The sequence below is a fragment of the Diuraphis noxia genome, unplaced genomic scaffold (genome assembly GCF_037042655.1).
Source record: "Diuraphis noxia isolate RWA-SAM2 unplaced genomic scaffold, SU_Dnox_SAM2 contig0009, whole genome shotgun sequence".
Taxonomy (NCBI): Eukaryota; Metazoa; Arthropoda; class Insecta; order Hemiptera; family Aphididae; genus Diuraphis; species Diuraphis noxia.
In genome coordinates, this window is record NW_028301719.1 from 909,209 (window position 1) to 931,320 (window position 22,112).

The window sequence follows — 22,112 nt, forward strand, 5'->3', positions numbered from 1 at the left end:
AATGTCTTTTTTAATGTATTCCAAGAATATTTTTAATGAAAATCGCATAAATGTTTTAAAAGTAAACAGACTTATAGATATTCAACAGCTATAGTGATTTCGATAAGTACCGACGTAATAAAGTATGGATTGTATTCTTAATGGTAACACAAAATAAATTTTTATTTTTATTTTTATTTTATTTATAATATTTCATTTAATTATTATTTTTTAATGGCTGTCAATTTTACGGCCCTTACCAGTTTCAAATAAATTTGTAAATAAAACTTAGGTGTATAAAATACCAAAAATATCGAATTAAATGTAATTAAAAATTTACCCGCCAATATAAATATTACATTTGATTAACTTCATCTGTTTCCGCGTTAAATGTTGTTAAGTGCTTCAATTAACCGTATTAAAAATTAATCCCGGCATTAAGTTTCATCTGTATTGAATCTCATTTAATTAACAAAATATCTCTTCGGAGTACCTAAGTTCAACTTTCAAGTATAATACACATCGTGGACCCCAACACTGTCAGAACTTGCACAACGAATCACATTAATATTCACCGCACATTTGTAATGAGCGCTTGAGCGTGTGTAATGCACTCAGTTTTGCGTAAATAGTTAAAAATTCCTTGTGGCGCATGCAGGCGAAATGTAGACCAAGTAGACAAAGGAAGTGTTATTAATTCTAAGTAGGGACAATCCCCTACCGTCGGTGGTTCGTTTGGCTTTTAATCCCTTTAGTCTCTGAAGATTGAGAGCAATACGCGGCTGTAGTAATGAAGCCAAACATCTGCGAAGAAGAGAGAGTAGTGAGTTTCTATAGGTATATTTAAGGTTTTGCCTTGAAATAAAACTATTAAAAAAAAACTTGTTGCTATATTATGTAACCAACTAATCTAACCATTTTTCTATTCAAACACATCGAGTCAAAGGATTATGTTAGTGTTAAGACAGTGAAAAGAGGCACAATCGTTTTGTAGGAGTTGCGTACAAATATCTGTAAACAGTAATTTTTAAGTGACAAGTGACAGCATGGTAGTGAGTACCTATCTATCATCTAGTAGCCAAACATCCTACTCGATCAATAATATTGATTCCTATAGCATTTCACAGATATCGTTATTAATGAAAATTAAATTGATTTTATGAAATTACAAATTATCTTATTAGATGCATAATATTATTATATATTGTTTTAGAACTGCAGGAGCAGCCAGTCTAGATGGTCAATATACCTTCATAACGTCCTAGATGATTCGCCTATGCTATTGAAGAAATATTTTGAGCTTTAAATCTAAAATTATATTCGTTATAAGGATCAACAATACCTAAGGTGACTATACATTTACATTTTGTCGTTCGTTGTTGATCATTAACCATAAAGACATTAAGAGACACTAAAGAATATTGGACCATATTACTCTCTTCTTTGAAGTCTAAGAAACAAACTTGTAGCAAGTTCATCCCATGTTGAACATTAAAGCGTAACTTTTAGCGTTATTAAAATTAACTCAAAATATTACGATATCGTTTACTTTAACGGAGGTATAAAATAATATTATTATTATTTTGAACTATACAATTTCACATTTTCAAATAGTCCTATTCAGTGGCATATATTTTGTAGATCCATAATGCGCATTTCGGTAATTATTTATGTCGGTAGATAATTGAAGTAATTTCAATTAAAAATAAAATAAAAAAGATCAAATAATTTACGAATTTAAATACTTCCAGTGGCGTAATTACGGGGGGGGGGATTTGGGTTTCGTATCCCCCATGACTTTTTTTTTTGAAGACTGGTTAACTACATTCACCTATGTACTTCTTTATCTAATAATATTTTTTTTTTTTTTTATGTATAAATATTGAAATCTAATACCTTGGCGAATTAATATTATTATAAAATAAATAGTCTATATTTTATACTTTATAGAAATAATAAAAAAAAAACAAATCTTTTATGCTAGTTGTACATAAATACTTCGTACCTAGTTCGTTTTAAATGCAGCCACGCAAGTTTATAAGTATCACTATGACACTATTGCAATATGTTTTGTGCATGTTTTGAGTTTGTTTATGCATTGTGTAGTGGTACAAAAATAAACCCCGAGCAGTAAGTATTATTTTATCGTGGTTTGACGACGCTCGATGATTATCAGATTATTTTATCTAGATTAAAGACTATTGTCATATCTATCCTATCTTATCCTATCCTACTATTTTTTCGTAGTCCTATTGAACTAAAAATAACTTATCGATTTGTACAATTAATCGAAATTTATTCCATGTCTCATGTGCACATAAATATATTGCTCTGAATTCTGAAAGGTGCTTATAATAAATACTTTTGATTTTTTTTATGGGGGGGGGGGTATAGGTAAAATGTTAAACATTTTATCCCCCCCCCCCCCATCAAAAACACATAGCCAAATTGCGCCACTGAATACTTCCTAAAATAAAATAACTGTAATTACTTCTAGTGATAATAATTTTACCAGAATTATAGTAAATTAATTTTAAACGTGATTAACTGTAACTGACTCGGCTCAACTAATAGAACAAACTATATTAGAAAAAATACTAAATATTCCAACATTAAAAAAGCAATGCTTTAAAATTGTTTTTACAGACACTAGAAATTTAATAATAAATGGTCCTGCTGGCTGTTATTAAAAAAGTGTAGAGATGAGCTGCTAACAATGAGTAAGTCACTGTTCAAACTGGCTCATAATTTTCAGAAAGCATTCAACTACAAATTAGTTTGAACATATTCTATGAAAAAAATGAATCACCAAAAGCTAACCAAATTTATAATGAATATTGATTAATTTTTACTCGTGAGTATACAATATAAATGTATTCAACATCCCTTTGAATGAAATAAAACAAAATGGGTCTTAATAAATTATTGACTTTTTTTATTTTTTATCTATTTTTTTTCTTTCTATTAATGGGATTTTAACATTAAATTATAATATGGTTATTAATTTATTATGATAAATTATGAGTGTGGTGATGATAAGATGAGGGGGGCACTAAAAAGATTTTACAGAAAAACAATGCACTTCCAGTACGATTTATTTCGCAATACATGCATATATGTTTTTTTTTTTTAATTAACAACATTTGAAATAATTGTTAGATATTACAATTTAATATAAAAATAAATTTATAAGCTTTTTAATATCATTTCATTGGTCATAGAAGTGTGCTATGATAAATGATAATAATATGCAAGTACGTTCTCACGCTTTTGTTAATCAATGGTGGTTATATGACGACAAAAAGTCTAGTTTAAATAGAAATACATAGTATCTGCAGTCATGCAATCATTTAAATATTCGCTTAGAAATTCTTTCACTTTTGTGTACAGGGTGATTCTTTTATCAAACAACACTTATATGGTGTTTGTGTGTAAATACCACCTAACATACACCTATAACACACAAACACCACCCAAAACCACCCAACTTTGGGAGGCTATATCTTGTAAACGAATTGACGAAAAATGAAAATTTAAACGTGAAAATTCATTGAAAAAATAGCCTTTTTAGTTTATCAAATTTTAAGTATAGGTTGTCATTTGAAAATCAAAAGTTGATAATGGTTAGCCTGATAAATATAAGGGTGAAAATATTTAAAAAATATATAGTTCTAGAACAAGATGGTTCCAAAATTTTGAAAAAAATTTGAAAAAATTCAATAGTTTTTGAAATAATGAGTGTTGTTTGATAAAAGAATCACCCTGTATATATTTTCTCATTTTCCATTGTTTAAATGTGTCATTATTATTGTGATTTTCAACTCATCGTTATCATCACGATTATTATTATAATGTTTCATCGTAGAAATCAATGCAGTAGTTTCTTAAGGTTGAATTTTTATTTATTTTTCATGTATATATATATATATATATTTGTCTGTATCTTACGTCAATGATGTAGATGATCAAGTTAAATGTATATTATTAAATTCAAGATCTTAGCTTAGCATCTAAAGACTGTCAAAGTTACTGCCAAAGGGTTGGGATTATTTTTATAATTATTATTATATTTCCAAAACAGAGTGAAATATTGTTTAGTAAATTGGTATTGACATTGGGCTCACAATTTTGTCATTACTCTTATAAACACGGATTATGTTCGGATTTCGCGAATGTTCGACTCATATTATCTTTTAAATACAGTGTTATTTAATTGTTTATAATAGTATTTTACTACGTAATAAAAATCAATAATGCAATGCAATGTACGAAAATATGTCATAAAACATTCAGATCGTTTAGATTGTCTTAAAAAAATAATGATCGTTTGATCGTTGTACAGAGGCGCATACACACACACACACACACACACACACACACACACACACACACACACACACACACACACACACACACACACACACACACACACACACACACACACACACACACACACACACACACACACACACACACACACACACACACACACACACACACACACACACACACACACACACACACACACACACACACACACACACACACACACACACACACACACACACACACACACACACACACACACACACACACACACACACACACACACACACACACACACACACACACACACACACACACACACACACACACACACACACACACACACACACACACACACACACACACACACACACACACACACACACACACACACACACACACACACACACACACACACACACACACACACACACACACACACACACACACACACACACACACACACACACACACACACACACACACACACACACACACACACACACACACACACACACACACACACACACACACACACACACACACACACACACACACACACACACACACACACACACACACACACACACACACACACACACACACACACACACACACACACACACACACACACACACACACACACACACACACACACACACACACACACACACACACACACACACACACACACACACACACACACACACACACACACACACACACACACACACACACACACACACACACACACACACACACACACACACACACACACACACACACACACACACACACACACACACACACACACACACACACACACACACACACACACACACACACACACACACACACACACACACACACACACATACAGAACGACGACGACGACGACACAGGATACATTACAACATCGGTGTGCACGCACATTAGGGTTAAATTTAATACAATAGCTATTGGCTTTCTACGAGCTTAACTTTTCTAGGGGCTATTAAAACGAATACAATCATTTATTGTTTAGTCCATTTTGTCACTATAACCAGACATGGAATCGGCGAGCTTTCAAAGAAGTCCGAAATAGCTTTGAAACATTGAACCGGGTCTGTCCCTAGGGTGACATTATTATTCTTTTTTTTCCTGTAAATTTACAACGGTGACGTCCATTTCAATTAAACGGTCCTACACAAAATCCGTGTATCTTTCAACATTGGATTTTACGGTCAACGTCAACTGAAACTATTTAACATAGTATAACAGCTCGAAAATAATGTAATTCTGTATATTATCTAAGGAATTGGTTAACTGAAAACGTTTACAACAGCGCGCAGAAAATCGTAGCGTTTTATCGAAAAAAAAAATCAATCAAATATAATTATTACCTATAACTAACTTGAAAATATTAACTTCAGTTGTCGCTGGTTTTATAATATCTTATTGTGTACTTTAAATGGATAATAATCGAATTAAAATTTCATTGTATGTATTCTTAACAAGCTCTACAGTGATAATTATTGTACTTCAATATTAAATGTTTGATTAGCGCATTGTGTTAACAATCAGGTAGGTATTTTAAATAACATCATTTTACCACTTATCCACATAATTTTTATTGGAAGCGATTGAAATACAATTTATCGATTTTAAAATTATAATTCATCATGATTTTCAAACACAACAATCTAAAGAATCGAATTAAATATTAAATATGTATCACATTATATTATTTTATCCGTTTAAGTAACCAAGCATAATATTGACCTTTGTTAACAGGTAGTAATTATTTTTTTATACATCATAATATGACAACAGGTAGTAATAAATAGTGAGTAATGACTATAATGAATAACAGCTGGAACCGTCGAATTGAAAGTTAAAACATAATAATTACTATCCAAATCATAACTGTTGTAAATCAGAATTTTTTTTTCATAAAATATGTAGAGGTATATAGTAGTTAGTTGCTAATTTTCATATAATTTTACACAACAATTAAAATTAATTAGATCACACGACTCGTTGTGTCTTCCTCGCCTTCGATCAAATTCATTCTATATCAATATGTTAAAAATGTGCCAACTAGGTAATTAATTCATGTAACTTTATATTAAAAGTTTAAATAATAATATTATAATCACATTGAAGTGCACTGCGCACATAACACAATTTAATGTTATACATATTGCTGTCAAATGATGGGCGTAAGGTCAGAAACTGATTGAACATCTAACGGAAATGGTTGTAATATTTCAATGTGGCTACAATAATTTGTTCACAAGAAAAAAATTGTTGATATCAAAATACTTTATTCAACACATAATAATAATGGTATTGCATTGTTGAATAACATGCATTTTATTTTGTTCAGTCAAGACAAGCGACTGTAGGTAATATATTATATTTATCAGTACAACGTATGAGCGCATTTGAGTAGATAATTACGAAAAAAAAAAAATTGCAGCGTACCTTAAATCGCGGGAATCACTTGCAGCTATGTATATATACGCGTAAAATATGACTGCGTGACACGCTGTCACCTAACCGTATAGGTATATACCATAATATCATTCTAATAATCTTGCAGGTTCAAATAACCAATACGATTTTATAGAATATAATTAATATTCGTGTAAACCTAACTGCAGTTCGGCATGGCTCCGGTACGATTTCGGTTATGGTGTTTTGACGGTTATCCAATCGGAAAATGGTGACGCAGGGCTGTGTTCGAATGTCAGAGACCACAAGCCTATTGTAGATACCTAGGTAACCCATCTACTATTTTGATGGACCGCGTTATACTGCAGACGCACATCACGCAATATAATTATAATAATAACAACAATAATAATATAACCGACGGCATCACGTGTACCGCATGGTGTCGAGGGGTAAGGTACAGTGTATGAGGAGACCGACCGACATTGTTGGATGGAGGGAGGGTGGGCGTTGATACGATGTTAACGAGGGTGAGCGGAGGAGAGTGTGTGTTGGATAAATATAGGAAACGGGAACTCGGTAGGTTAGTTCTCGTCGGGAATTGAATCGTTCGCGAATAATATAGCCTTATTCGGAGGGTGTTGACGACGGTGCCCTGCAGGCTGTGAGTACTTTCCGAGAGGGACGACGACGGCGTTGCGGAATCGTGGTAAAGGGTGGGGGGGTAGGAGGGTGGGCAAAAGATGTTTCTTAGTAGAGTATATTATTATTATACGCGTATATGCGACGGCGGCGGGGCTGCTGCGGAGACGACCCACAGGTGGCGTGTGTCGACCGTATTCCCCGTGCGTGTGCGGGTGTTGTCGGCGGGTGGTGCGTGTGCGTTAAAGGTGTAATAGACGATTTTTTGACAGATCCATTAAGCGAAATAACGCGGTCGTCGCAGGCTCCACTCGATTGCCGACGAGAGAAAGAGACAGAGACATAGAGAAAGACACAGAGAGAGAGAGAGAGAGAGAGAGAGTGAGAGAGGGCAGAGAGACTGGGGAGAGCGCGACACACGCCCACAATTGTTGTGGGGACGCGGTCCTCGTCATGTTCACCGCCTCTGCCGACTACGTCTTCGTTTTTGTATTTTCCGGATTTATATAGTATTTAAAACCTCAGTCGGAGATAACAATATGACGTACTGTTTGGCTTATACATAAGCGCGCGCGCGTGTGTGTGTGTGTGTGTGTGTACAGCTCGCTCGCGGTTTCGGGTAAACAACGGTCGACGAAATGTGACGGGACACAGACGTCGAAGGACGAATCGAGTGCAGCAGCGCAGACAGACAGGCGCGGGCGTGATACGCGCGGTGCAGCATCCGAAGCGTCGACGGCGAGTGGAATGGGTGGTGGGTTGGTGGGTGGTCGTGAAAAGTATACGAACCGGCTGCCCTGCGGAGAGAGTGTACGAGAGACGCCACCGACTCATCTGGAATAGTAATTCGCGTGTCCCGTTAATTTACATTGCGTTCTACTTTACCTCGGAGAGCGCTCACGCACGCGCAAACACACACACACACACACACACACACACACACACACACACACACACACACACACACACACACACACACACACACACACACACGGCAACCGATTCCGTGGGGGAGAGTGTACCGCGCCACTGGTGCTGTGGCGGGGTGGTCCGCGGAATGGGAAAAAAGAAGCCGTCGCGTTTTAGATTTACGTCATTTTATTTACTCGGTTCGCTATCGTCGTCCCCGCTCGTCCGTCCGTGAAGTGATCGTCGTGTGGTTTATCCGATTGCTCGAACACCTATCACATATTTATATACAATTATATATATATATATATTTACACGCGTTTAATATATATGAGCACTCGCGAGACGACGCATTTCGATTTATTACTTTTCGATTCGAATCGCCGTGAGACGTGAGTCGCCGCGGTGGCCCGATATTATGGTATACAACAGGAAACCGCCGTCAATATTCTATGCTATTATATTATTATTATTACCATAATATACCTAGGTATACAGTATTATATTAAGCTAGGCACCTGTCACTGATATCAATCATTTTATTTACAAAATATAAATTATTATTCCCCACATAACCACTTTGTTTTCCATCAATTCACATATGGTTTGCACATGAGTTTTAATGCTACAAAAAAATAAAATAACCAACAAAAATGAGTAATGAGTAATGACTCACATATTTGTTTACGTGTTTTTAGGGCTGTGTGTGATTCACCGTTGTTTTCATTAAACACAAGAGCCTAACATACAGCTTTTACAAATTAAAATTTAAAAACCCGGTCAGTTCAAAATTGGAAATGACAACAGCTCAAAGTGTTTTTATGCACAATCTTGTGAGTATTCTTTTGTCTTTCTATATCCTTTGATACGTTGACAAATTTTTTACATTTGAGTATTTCATATAGAAATATCTAAAATTTCTCCACACACAACGCATTGTGGTTGAAGGTTATTAAATTCATAACATTGAACTCCAAATTTAAAGAAATCTTTGCAATTTATTTTGAGTTATAAATTCATAAAATTTATCTTTTGAAGTCTAAGATTTGAAAATTCAACACGAGATTCTTCATAATTTGTGTACTTTTATCAAATAAAAAATGTCTACCGGAAAGTCAAATTAAATTTTTATGAGCATTTCAATTTCAACATTGGATATTTGCTCAATTTTTCTCGTACCAATATTCTTATTTTGTCGTTGTTCCAAAACAAATAACTGTAAAAATGTACACCGTATGTTTATTTTATCGATTTATATACTTGATAAAACTTTAAAAATATTTCAGTTCTTTTTAAGCTATGTATAGACATTTGATGAAATTTGATTAATTTTTTATTCTATAGACTATAAATTTATGTCAAAAAAATTATATTCACTAGGTCAAAAAACTTGAAAAATTAATATATGGCTCCCCATAAATTTATATAATTGCAGTTGGAAAATATTAAAATACATATGCACTTTTTTTCATAACCGTTTAAAGTTCAAATATTTGCTAAATTTACTAACTAAAAATTTACAAATTATTAAATTGATTATTATTGATTATTATAGCTAAGGATTGAACATTTAAAAAAATGTTCCATGTAAGTAGCTAATTCTGTCACATCTTCTGGATTCCCGGACACTCAGCCATAAAAGGAAATGAACTCGCTGACCTTGCCGCCAAAACTGCAATCAACCTTCTCATTATCATCGTACATATCATTTCTCACAGCTTCTTAATGGCCAAGGAAGAACCTCCAATGTGCCCATCATGTGGTGTCCAAGTCACCATCAGCCACATCCTCACCGAATGCCGAACATACCAAAATATCCGAACAAGACATTAATAATAACAACGTAATAATTAAAATAGTATAAAATGTCCTAGACTGACAAAACGTCTCCGCTCAGAATTGCTTTTCGTATACAATGATATTAATATATAATTTCATTGAATTCGAATTTAATACCATCCATCATCACAGTAACCGACTTGTAAACTACTGTAGTAGAGCGACATATTTGCATCTGGTATTAGCACTTATAACTAACTGTATATGGGCCTTAACCTTAATATCTGTTTTTAATGCGATTAATGTCCAATGTCATATTATAATATTTAGGCGATCCCCTTTGTTTATATTTACCATAAATTTTCCTTTTTTTCGTTTCTTATTTTGCGATTTTACAAATTCAGTATATCAATGTACAATGTGTCCCACTCAGATAGATCTGTCATTCTGACAAATAAAATAACTTTTGTTTTAATCAATCTAATTTAAAAAAATATAAATTTACCTAGGTGCATAATATGGTATTTATAAATGTTCGTTTAAAATATTTAAAAAAAAAATTTTAATATTTCTAACATAAACGATCGTATTTTTTTTTATAAGCCATTGTTATAGGTATACAAGGCATATACCTATAACAATAGCACACTTACAATTTTTTTTTTTTTTTTTTTTTCAAAAAAATTAGTGAATTATGTATTATAACATTGTATTTTTAATTATTTTATTTGCATTTAAATAATTATTTTAAAGTTTAAGGTGTGTAACAATATAATTTACTTAAGTATATAGTTTACATGACGTATTATATCAATACAATTAAATTAAAACAAATATGGATGAAAATTTATCTAAAAATATAAATAATATAATAGTTTGAAATTATTAAATTTAGTTTTTTTTTTTTATTGTGAATTGAATATATTATATATATTATAGTCCTAATTAATAGTTTAATTATTGCGTATATACTATATATAGGGTACTAAATTATGTATGGGATACAATAATTTCTAATTTCAAATTTATGTCATCGATTATGGTGACTCAAATGAAACCCAGCAGCGAAACATCGAAAAAACGAACTTTGTGCTCGTTTGCGCCCAAGAGATTTAATGTTCGAAACGGGTCCTGTCTCTTTGACTGACCAGCCTCATTGCTGATGATGTGGTCATCGCTTCATGATGTTTGAGGATCGTACGAACTTTAATAACGGTTACAGCAAGGTTAGGTTAACCTAACCTAACCAGTAAATGTAAAAAATGAACACTTCCATTTATAAGTCTAGCATCAAAACATTTGCCCTATAAAAGATTATATCATAAAAAACATCGAATATTTATGTATAGTTACTACAGAATGATATACTACTTCCTCCTTAAATTTATTGGTGAAACCACTATCAACTTTTGATTTTCAAATGTTAGTAAATAATTAAAATATCATAAATTAATAAAATCATTTTTTTCGTGAATTTAGGTGTTAACAATTTTTATTTTTCGTTTATTGGTCTGTGAGATATAGCTTCTCAAAGTATTGATGGTTTTTATTATTTTTCAAATAATTGTAAAGACTAGGAACAAATGATAAATTCGATATCGCTGAATCCAAGGCAACAAAATAAATCCAATTAGTTAATAGATAATATTAACACAACACACCAATATAGACATAGGTTAGCCATATTCGAATTATAATGGAACACATATAATAAAGGCAATCGTTATCTATATTGCAGTCAGATTGGTTTAACATTTCAGTATTCATGATTTTGACAATCCATAACAAGTGCCTGGATACTTTGTATATATGTTTACTATTAATCACTAATCATATTTCATGATTGTGTGATATAATAGTGTTCGTAATTCTAGTTTCTAAATTTTTATTCGTAAAAATTGTATATCAAGAAAATTAAATGTGAAACTGAGAACCATAACAAAGCCATAAAAACACCTAAATAAACACGTGACTATGTGAGTCATTATTGGCACATTTATTACAGTGACTCACCAGTGACCAAACATTGTGTCACAAATAATGTTGAGCGAAGCAGCATCAACTTGCCCACATAATTTTTATTTCTTTTTACCAATTGCCGAGCAAAACATTGAGCTAATTAAATTTTAACCTCTCAAATGTACCAACAGGTAGGTATAACTACCAGAAAACATACCAAAGTTGAGAACCAAACCATTTCTCTAGCTACATATCGTGTAAGCAGTCGCAAAAAATAAAAATAATACTCATTGTTGCAATATCAATACTTTTGTTTCCCAAAATTTTAAAATGTATATGCTAGGTCCATTAAATAGACAATTGTTAAGTACTTTTTGTGATTTTCGTCATATTCAAGAGCAAAAGTTATGATAATTCTTATAAATTCTATACAAATTGTATTGTGATATCAGTAAAATTACTTAAATATATCTAACAACTATATTTTGGTCTGCCGCTTCCATTTTATTCATTGCTGTTGATTATTTTGACAACCTAAGACAACTAAAGCGGTTAGTATATATAACACCCTCTGTCTGGTTATATCGTGATTAGTTGAAATATACGCGAATATTACGCCGCATTTTAAATAAAAACCTAACGTTGTATGACTTATAATATCATACCGCAAAAACATCAATTAAATTTAGGTGAAAATAAATAACGCTTTATTTTTATGAAGTGCATTACGTCTACATAGCATCAAATAATCGTACGACTGGTGCTCTGTCGCCTACCATCCGTATAAAACGAAAATCTTTGAGATTTTAGTGGCTTATTATTATCGATTAACTCATTTTCTCAAACCACCGTCGGACCGTCGTGACGATACCGAAGACAGATTCACAAGTACCTATACATTTTATATGTTTCGGAGGTTTTTATTTTAAACATAATTAATGATTTATATTTATAATGAGTTGTCACTCGTCATATCCACATAAATTATCATGTTATCCAATATTCATTAGGTTAGGTTATAACTTATGTAATATGACTTAGAGAATATATATCTATATATATAATATATATTAGATATTTTAGTTTATTTTAATGTTTTGGTAAAAAAGTTAAAAAATATATTTTTTATTTAATTATTTCAAAACAAATTTAAATAAATTTAAAAATGAAATAATTGTAATTCTTATCCCAGTGAATTTTATTATAAAACCAGAATTTCGATATCTCCATTATTTCGTGAGATATCGCATGGGTAAATCCTCGCGGGACACCTCTTGTATATATATACTGTAAAAATCTATACTAATCTATTTAGTATAGTTACTACATACGTTTCTATTTGGTATGAAAAAAATAGATCGCATAAGTTGCAGACTTCGATGAAATTTAAAAATGACAAAATAAAAATCAAACATGGGAACAATGATCTAATTTACCTACTTTCTTTACGAAATAAAAAAAAACAAATGGAAATTAAAGGGTTAATTCAAACTACTTTCATAATATATACATATATACATAAATTAAATGATATAATCGCATACAAGATGCGTACACCATAGTAAAATGCAAAAAAATGCATTGTTAAATCATAATGTTTAAAATTGCAAAAAATGTATCATTTATATACTGAGTTTAATGAAAGCCAGTTTACACATTGTCAGTTAAATTTATTTTACGTTCAGATAGATACTAGTTCACAACTAAATCACAACAAATTAAAATTACAAATTGATTTAGCATGGTAAAATTATTATACGAACGTTAAACAATAAAAAAACTCGAGGTTTTTAATTAATAATGAATATGTGTAGGTATAGATATAGGTACCTACTGTACATGCATACTATACGTTGAAATGCGAACAAACAATTTAGTGTAAATACCATTAGCGAAAAATTGTTGACGTTTAATTAATATCAACAATACCGTGATATCACTCGCGAGACGTCGAGTTTCGATTTATTACTTTTCGATTCGAATCGCCGTGAGACGTGAGTCGCCGCGGTGGCCCGATATTATGGTATACAACAGGAAACCGCCGTCAATATTCTATGCTATTATATTATTATTATTACCATAATATACCTAGGTATACAGTATTATATTAAGCTAGGCACCTGTCACTGATATCAATCATTTTATTTACAAAATATAAATTATTATTCCCCACATAACCACTTTGTTTTCCATCAATTCACATATGGTTTGCACATGAGTTTTAATGCTACAAAAAAATAAAATAACCAACAATAATGAGTAATGAGTAATGACTCACATATTTGTTTACGTGTTTTTAGGGCTGTGTGTGATTCACCGTTGTTTTCATTAAACACAAGAGCCTAACATACAGCTTTTACAAATTAAAATTTAAAAACCCGGTCAGTTCAAAATTGGAAATTACAACAGCTCAAAGTGTTTTTATGCACAATCTTGTGAGTATTCTTTTGTCTTTCTATATCCTTTGATACGTTGACAAATTTTTTACATTTGAGTATTTCATATAGAAATATCTAAAATTTCTCCACACACAACGCATTGTGGTTGAAGGTTATTAAATTCATAACATTGAACTCCAAATTTAAAGAAATCTTTGCAATTTATTTTGAGTTATAAATTCATAAAATTTATCTTTTGAAGTCTAAGATTTGAAAATTCAACACGAGATTCTTCATAATTTGTGTACTTTTATCAAATAAAAAATGTCTACCGGAAAGTCAAATTAAATTGTTATGAGCATTTCAATTTCAACATTGGATATTTGCTCAATTTTTCTCGTACCAATATTCTTATTTTGTCGTTGTTCAAAAACAAATAACTGTAAAAATGTACACCGTATGTTTATTTTATCGATTTATATACTTGATAAAACTTTAAAAATATTTCAGTTCTTTTTAAGCTATTTATAGACATTTGATGAAATTTGATTAATTTTTTATTCTATAGACTATAAATTTATGTCAAAAAAATTATATTCACTAGGTCAAAAAACTTGAAAAATTAATATATGGTTCCCCATAAATTTATATAATTGCAGTTGGAAAATATTAAAATACATATGCACTTTTTTTCATAACCGTTTTAAGTTCAAATATTTACTAAATTTACTAACTAAAAATTTACAAATTATTAAATTGATTATTATTGACTATTATAGCTAAGGATTGAACATTTAAAAAAATGTTCCATGTAAGTAGCTAATTCTGTCACATCTTCTGGATTCCCGGACACTCAGCCATAAAAGGAAATGAACTCGCTGACCTTGCCGCCAAAACTGCAATCAACCTTCCCATTATCATCGTACATATCATTTCTCACAGCTTCTTGATGGCCAAGGAAGAACCTCCAATGTGCCCATCATGTGGTGTCCAAGTCACCATCAGCCACATCCTCACCGAATGCCGAACATACCCAAATATCCGAACAAGACATTAATAATAACAACGTAATAATTAAAATAGTATAAAATGTCCTAGACTGACAAAACGTCTCCGCTCAGAATTGCTTTTCGTATACAATGATATTAATATATAATTTCATTGAATTCGAATTTAATACCATCCATCATCACAGTAACCGACTTGTAAACTACTGTAGTATAGCGACATATTTGCATCTGATATTAGCACTTATAACTAACTGTATATGGGCCTTATTTACAGGGCCTTAACCTTAATATCTGTTTTTAATGCGATTAATGTCCAATGTCATATTATAATATTTAGGCGATCCCCTTTGTTTATATTTACCATAAATTTTCCTTTTTTTCGTTTCTAATTTTGCGATTTTACAAATTCAGTATATCAATGTACAATGTGTCCCACTCAGATAGATCTGTCATTCTGACAAATAAAATAACTTTTGTTTTAATCAATCTAATTTAAAAAAATATAAATTTACCTAGGTGCATAATATGGTATTTATAAATGTTCGTTTAAAATATTTAAAAAAAAAATTTTAATATTTCTAACATAAACGATCGTATTTTTTTTTATAAGCCATTGTTATAGGTATACAAGGCATATACCTATAACAATAGCACACTAACAATTTTTTTTTTTTTTTTTTTTTCAAAAAAATTAGTGAATTATGTATTATAACATTGTATTTTTAATTATTTTATTTGCATTTAAATAATTATTTTAAAGTTTAAGGTGTGTAACAATATAATTTACTTAAGTATATAGTTTACATGACGTATTATATCAATACAATTAAATTAAAACAAATATGGATGAAAATTTATCTAAAAATATAAATAATATAATAGTTTGAAATTATTAAATTTAGTTTTTTTTTTTTATTGTGAATTGAATATATTATATATATTATAGTCCTAATTAATAGTTTAATTGCGTATATACTATATATAGGGTACTAAATTATGTATGGGATACAATAATTTCTAATTTCAAATTTATGTCATCGATTATGGTGACTCAAATGAAACCCAGCAGCGAAACATCGAAAAAACGAACTTTGTGCTCGTTTGCGCCCAAGAGATTTAATGTTCGAAACGGGTCCTGTCTCTTTGACTGACCAGCCTCATTGCTGATGATGTGGTCATCGCTTCATGATGTTTGAGGATCGTACGAACTTTAATAACGGTTACAGCAAGGTTAGGTTAACCTAACCTAACCAGTAAATGTAAAAAATGAACACTTCCATTTATAAGTCTAGCATCAAAACATTTGCCCTATAAAAGATTATATCATAAAAAACATCGAATATTTATGTATAGTTACTACAGAATGATATACTACTTCCTCCTTAAATTTATTGGTGAAACCACTATCAACTTTTGATTTTCAAATGTTAGTAAATAATTAAAATATCATAAATTAATAAAATCATTTTTTTCGTGAATTTAGGTGTTAACAATTTTTATTTTTCGTTTATTGGTCTGTGAGATATAGCTTCTCAAAGTATTGATGGTTTTTATTATTTTTCAAATAATTGTAAAGACTAGGAACAAATGATAAATTCGATATCGCTGAATCCAAGGCAACAAAATAAATCCAATTAGTTAATAGATAATATTAACACAACACACCAATATAGACATAGGTTAGCCATATTCGAATTATAATGGAACACATATAATAAAGGCAATCGTTATCTATATTGCAGTCAGATTGGTTTAACATTTCAGTATTCATGATTTTGACAATCCATAACAAGTGCCTGGATACTTTGTATATATGTTTACTATTAATCACTAATCATATTTCATGATTGTGTGATATAATAGTGTTCGTAATTCTAGTTTCTAAATTTTTATTCGTAAAAATTGTATATCAAGAAAATTAAATGTGAAACTGAGAACCATAACAAAGCCATAAAAACACCTAAATAAACACGTGACTATGTGAGTCATTATTGGCACATTTATTACAGTGACTCACCAGTGACCAAACATTGTGTCACAAATAATGTTGAGCGAAGCAGCATCAACTTGCCCACATAATTTTTATTTCTTTTTACCAATTGCCGAGCAAAACATTGAGCTAATTAAATTTTAACCTCTCAAATGTACCAACAGGTAGGTATAACTACCAGAAAACATACCAAAGTTGAGAACCAAACCATTTCTCTAGCTACATATCGTGTAAGCAGTCGCAAAAAATAAAAATAATACTCATTGTTGCAATATCAATACTTTTGTTTCCCAAAATTTTAAAATGTATATGCTAGGTCCATTAAATAGACAATTGTTAAGTACTTTTTGTGATTTTCGTCATATTCAAGAGCAAAAGTTATGATAATTCTTATAAATTCTATACAAATTGTATTGTGATATCAGTAAAATTACTTAAATATATCTAACAACTATATTTTGGTCTGCCGCTTCCATTTTATTCATTGCTGTTGATTATTTTGACAACCTAAGACAACTAAAGCGGTTAGTATATATAACACCCTCTGTCTGGTTATATCGTGATTAGTTGAAATATACGCGAATATTACGCCGCATTTTAAATAAAAACCTAACGTTGTATGACTTATAATATCATACCGCAAAAACATCAATTAAATTTAGGTGAAAATAAATAACGCTTTATTTTTATGAAGTGCATTACGTCTACATAGCATCAAATAATCGTACGACTGGTGCTCTGTCGCCTACCATCCGTATAAAACGAAAATCTTTGAGATTTTAGTGGCTTATTATTATCGATTAACTCATTTTCTCAAACCACCGTCGGACCGTCGTGACGATACCGAAGACAGATTCACAAGTACCTATACATTTTATATGTTTCGGAGGTTTTTATTTTAAACATAATTAATGATTTATATTTATAATGAGTTGTCACTCGTCATATCCACATAAATTATCATGTTATCCAATATTCATTAGGTTAGGTTATAACTTATGTAATATGACTTAGAGAATATATATCTATATATATAATATATATTAGATATTTTAGTTTATTTTAATGTTTTGGTAAAAAAGTTAAAAAATATATTTTTTATTTAATTATTTCAAAACAAATTTAAATAAATTTAAAAATGAAATAATTGTAATTCTTATCCCAGTGAATTTTATTATAAAACCAGAATTTCGATATCTCCATTATTTCGTGAGATATCGCATGGGTAAATCCTCGCGGGACACCTCTTGTATATATATACTGTAAAAATCTATACTAATCTATTTAGTATAGTTACTACATACGTTTCTATTTGGTATGAAAAAAATAGATCGCATAAGTTGCAGACTTCGATGAAATTTAAAAATGACAAAATAAAAATCAAACATGGGAACAATGATCTAATTTACCTACTTTCTTTACGAAATAAAAAAAAACAAATGGAAATTAAAGGGTTAATTCAAACTACTTTCATAATATATACATATATACATAAATTAAATGATATAATCGCATACAAGATGCGTACACCATAGTAAAATGCAAAAAAATGCATTGTTAAATCATAATGTTTAAAATTGCAAAAAATGTATCATTTATATACTGAGTTTAATGAAAGCCAGTTTACACATTGTCAGTTAAATTTATTTTACGTTCAGATAGATACTAGTTCACAACTAAATCACAACAAATTAAAATTACAAATTGATTTAGCATGGTAAAATTATTATACGAACGTTAAACAATAAAAAAACTCGAGGTTTTTAATTAATAATGAATATGTGTAGGTATAGATATAGGTACCTACTGTACATGCATACTATACGTTGAAATGCGAACAAACAATTTAGTGTAAATACCATTAGCGAAAAATTGTTGACGTTTAATTAATATCAACAATACCGTGATATCACTCGCGAGACGTCGAGTTTCGATTTATTACTTTTCGATTCGAATCGCCGTGAGACGTGAGTCGCCGCGGTGGCCCGATATTATGGTATACAACAGGAAACCGCCGTCAATATTCTATGCTATTATATTATTATTATTACCATAATATACCTAGGTATACAGTATTATATTAAGCTAGGCACCTGTCACTGATATCAATCATTTTATTTACAAAATATAAATTATTATTCCCCACATAACCACTTTGTTTTCCATCAATTCACATATGGTTTGCACATGAGTTTTAATGCTACAAAAAAATAAAATAACCAACAATAATGAGTAATGAGTAATGACTCACATATTTGTTTACGTGTTTTTAGGGCTGTGTGTGATTCACCGTTGTTTTCATTAAACACAAGAGCCTAACATACAGCTTTTACAAATTAAAATTTAAAAACCCGGTCAGTTCAAAATTGGAAATTACAACAGCTCAAAGTGTTTTTATGCACAATCTTGTGAGTATTCTTTTGTCTTTCTATATCCTTTGATACGTTGACAAATTTTTTACATTTGAGTATTTCATATAGAAATATCTAAAATTTCTCCACACACAACGCATTGTGGTTGAAGGTTATTAAATTCATAACATTGAACTCCAAATTTAAAGAAATCTTTGCAATTTATTTTGAGTTATAAATTCATAAAATTTATCTTTTGAAGTCTAAGATTTGAAAATTCAACACGAGATTCTTCATAATTTGTGTACTTTTATCAAATAAAAAATGTCTACCGGAAAGTCAAATTAAATTGTTATGAGCATTTCAATTTCAACATTGGATATTTGCTCAATTTTTCTCGTACCAATATTCTTATTTTGTCGTTGTTCAAAAACAAATAACTGTAAAAATGTACACCGTATGTTTATTTTATCGATTTATATACTTGATAAAACTTTAAAAATATTTCAGTTCTTTTTAAGCTATTTATAGACATTTGATGAAATTTGATTAATTTTTTATTCTATAGACTATAAATTTATGTCAAAAAAATTATATTCACTAGGTCAAAAAACTTGAAAAATTAATATATGGTTCCCCATAAATTTATATAATTGCAGTTGGAAAATATTAAAATACATATGCACTTTTTTTCATAACCGTTTTAAGTTCAAATATTTACTAAATTTACTAACTAAAAATTTACAAATTATTAAATTGATTATTATTGACTATTATAGCTAAGGATTGAACATTTAAAAAAATGTTCCATGTAAGTAGCTAATTCTGTCACATCTTCTGGATTCCCGGACACTCAGCCATAAAAGGAAATGAACTCGCTGACCTTGCCGCCAAAACTGCAATCAACCTTCCCATTATCATCGTACATATCATTTCTCACAGCTTCTTGATGGCCAAGGAAGAACCTCCAATGTGCCCATCATGTGGTGTCCAAGTCACCATCAGCCACATCCTCACCGAATGCCGAACATACCCAAATATCCGAACAAGACATTAATAATAACAACGTAATAATTAAAATAGTATAAAATGTCCTAGACTGACAAAACGTCTCCGCTCAGAATTGCTTTTCGTATACAATGATATTAATATATAATTTCATTGAATTCGAATTTAATACCATCCATCATCACAGTAACCGACTTGTAAACTACTGTAGTATAGCGACATATTTGCATCTGATATTAGCACTTATAACTAACTGTATATGGGCCTTATTTACAGGGCCTTAACCTTAATATCTGTTTTTAATGCGATTAATGTCCAATGTCATATTATAATATTTAGGCGATCCCCTTTGTTTATATTTACCATAAATTTTCCTTTTTTTCGTTTCTAATTTTGCGATTTTACAAATTCAGTATATCAATGTACAATGTGTCCCACTCAGATAGATCTGTCATTCTGACAAATAAAATAACTTTTGTTTTAATCAATCTAATTTAAAAAAATATAAATTTACCTAGGTGCATAATATGGTATTTATAAATGTTCGTTTAAAATATTTAAAAAAAAAATTTTAATATTTCTAACATAAACGATCGTATTTTTTTTTATAAGCCATTGTTATAGGTATACAAGGCATATACCTATAACAATAGCACACTAACAATTTTTTTTTTTTTTTTTTTTTCAAAAAAATTAGTGAATTATGTATTATAACATTGTATTTTTAATTATTTTATTTGCATTTAAATAATTATTTTAAAGTTTAAGGTGTGTAACAATATAATTTACTTAAGTATATAGTTTACATGACGTATTATATCAATACAATTAAATTAAAACAAATATGGATGAAAATTTATCTAAAAATATAAATAATATAATAGTTTGAAATTATTAAATTTAGTTTTTTTTTTTTATTGTGAATTGAATATATTATATATATTATAGTCCTAATTAATAGTTTAATTGCGTATATACTATATATAGGGTACTAAATTATGTATGGGATACAATAATTTCTAATTTCAAATTTATGTCATCGATTATGGTGACTCAAATGAAACCCAGCAGCGAAACATCGAAAAAACGAACTTTGTGCTCGTTTGCGCCCAAGAGATTTAATGTTCGAAACGGGTCCTGTCTCTTTGACTGACCAGCCTCATTGCTGATGATGTGGTCATCGCTTCATGATGTTTGAGGATCGTACGAACTTTAATAACGGTTACAGCAAGGTTAGGTTAACCTAACCTAACCAGTAAATGTAAAAAATGAACACTTCCATTTATAAGTCTAGCATCAAAACATTTGCCCTATAAAAGATTATATCATAAAAAACATCGAATAT

The 22,112-nt window shown here is 30.5% G+C and overlaps 3 long non-coding RNA genes across 9 annotated transcripts; all 3 read left to right on the forward strand.

Moving 5' to 3' along the window:
* The first annotated feature begins 1,307 nt into the window (after window positions 1–1,307).
* LOC149054193 (uncharacterized) lies at window positions 1,308–10,961 on the forward strand. 3 transcript variants are annotated; one of them, XR_016192332.1, is made up of 3 exons: window positions 1,308–1,326; window positions 8,991–9,125; window positions 9,848–10,961. It is a non-coding gene; the product is annotated as an uncharacterized LOC149054193 (long non-coding RNA). The 3 variants fall into 3 exon arrangements; XR_016192330.1 differs by lacking the exon at window positions 1,308–1,326 and adding an exon at window positions 8,649–8,782; XR_016192331.1 differs by lacking the exon at window positions 1,308–1,326 and adding an exon at window positions 8,695–8,713.
* Window positions 10,962–13,977: 3,016 nt separating this feature from the next.
* On the forward strand, window positions 13,978–16,315 carry LOC149054194 (uncharacterized). 3 transcript variants are annotated; one of them, XR_016192320.1, is made up of 3 exons: window positions 14,035–14,053; window positions 14,331–14,465; window positions 15,188–16,315. It is a non-coding gene; the product is annotated as an uncharacterized LOC149054194 (long non-coding RNA). The 3 variants fall into 3 exon arrangements; XR_016192319.1 differs by lacking the exon at window positions 14,035–14,053 and adding an exon at window positions 14,104–14,122; XR_016192318.1 differs by having other exon boundaries at window positions 13,978–14,465.
* A 3,013-nt stretch (window positions 16,316–19,328) lies between these two features.
* On the forward strand, window positions 19,329–21,666 carry LOC149054195 (uncharacterized). Of its 3 annotated transcripts, none has more exons than XR_016192326.1 (3): window positions 19,386–19,404; window positions 19,682–19,816; window positions 20,539–21,666. It is a non-coding gene; the product is annotated as an uncharacterized LOC149054195 (long non-coding RNA). The 3 variants fall into 3 exon arrangements; XR_016192325.1 differs by lacking the exon at window positions 19,386–19,404 and adding an exon at window positions 19,455–19,473; XR_016192324.1 differs by having other exon boundaries at window positions 19,329–19,816.
* The last annotated feature ends 446 nt before the right edge of the window (window positions 21,667–22,112 follow it).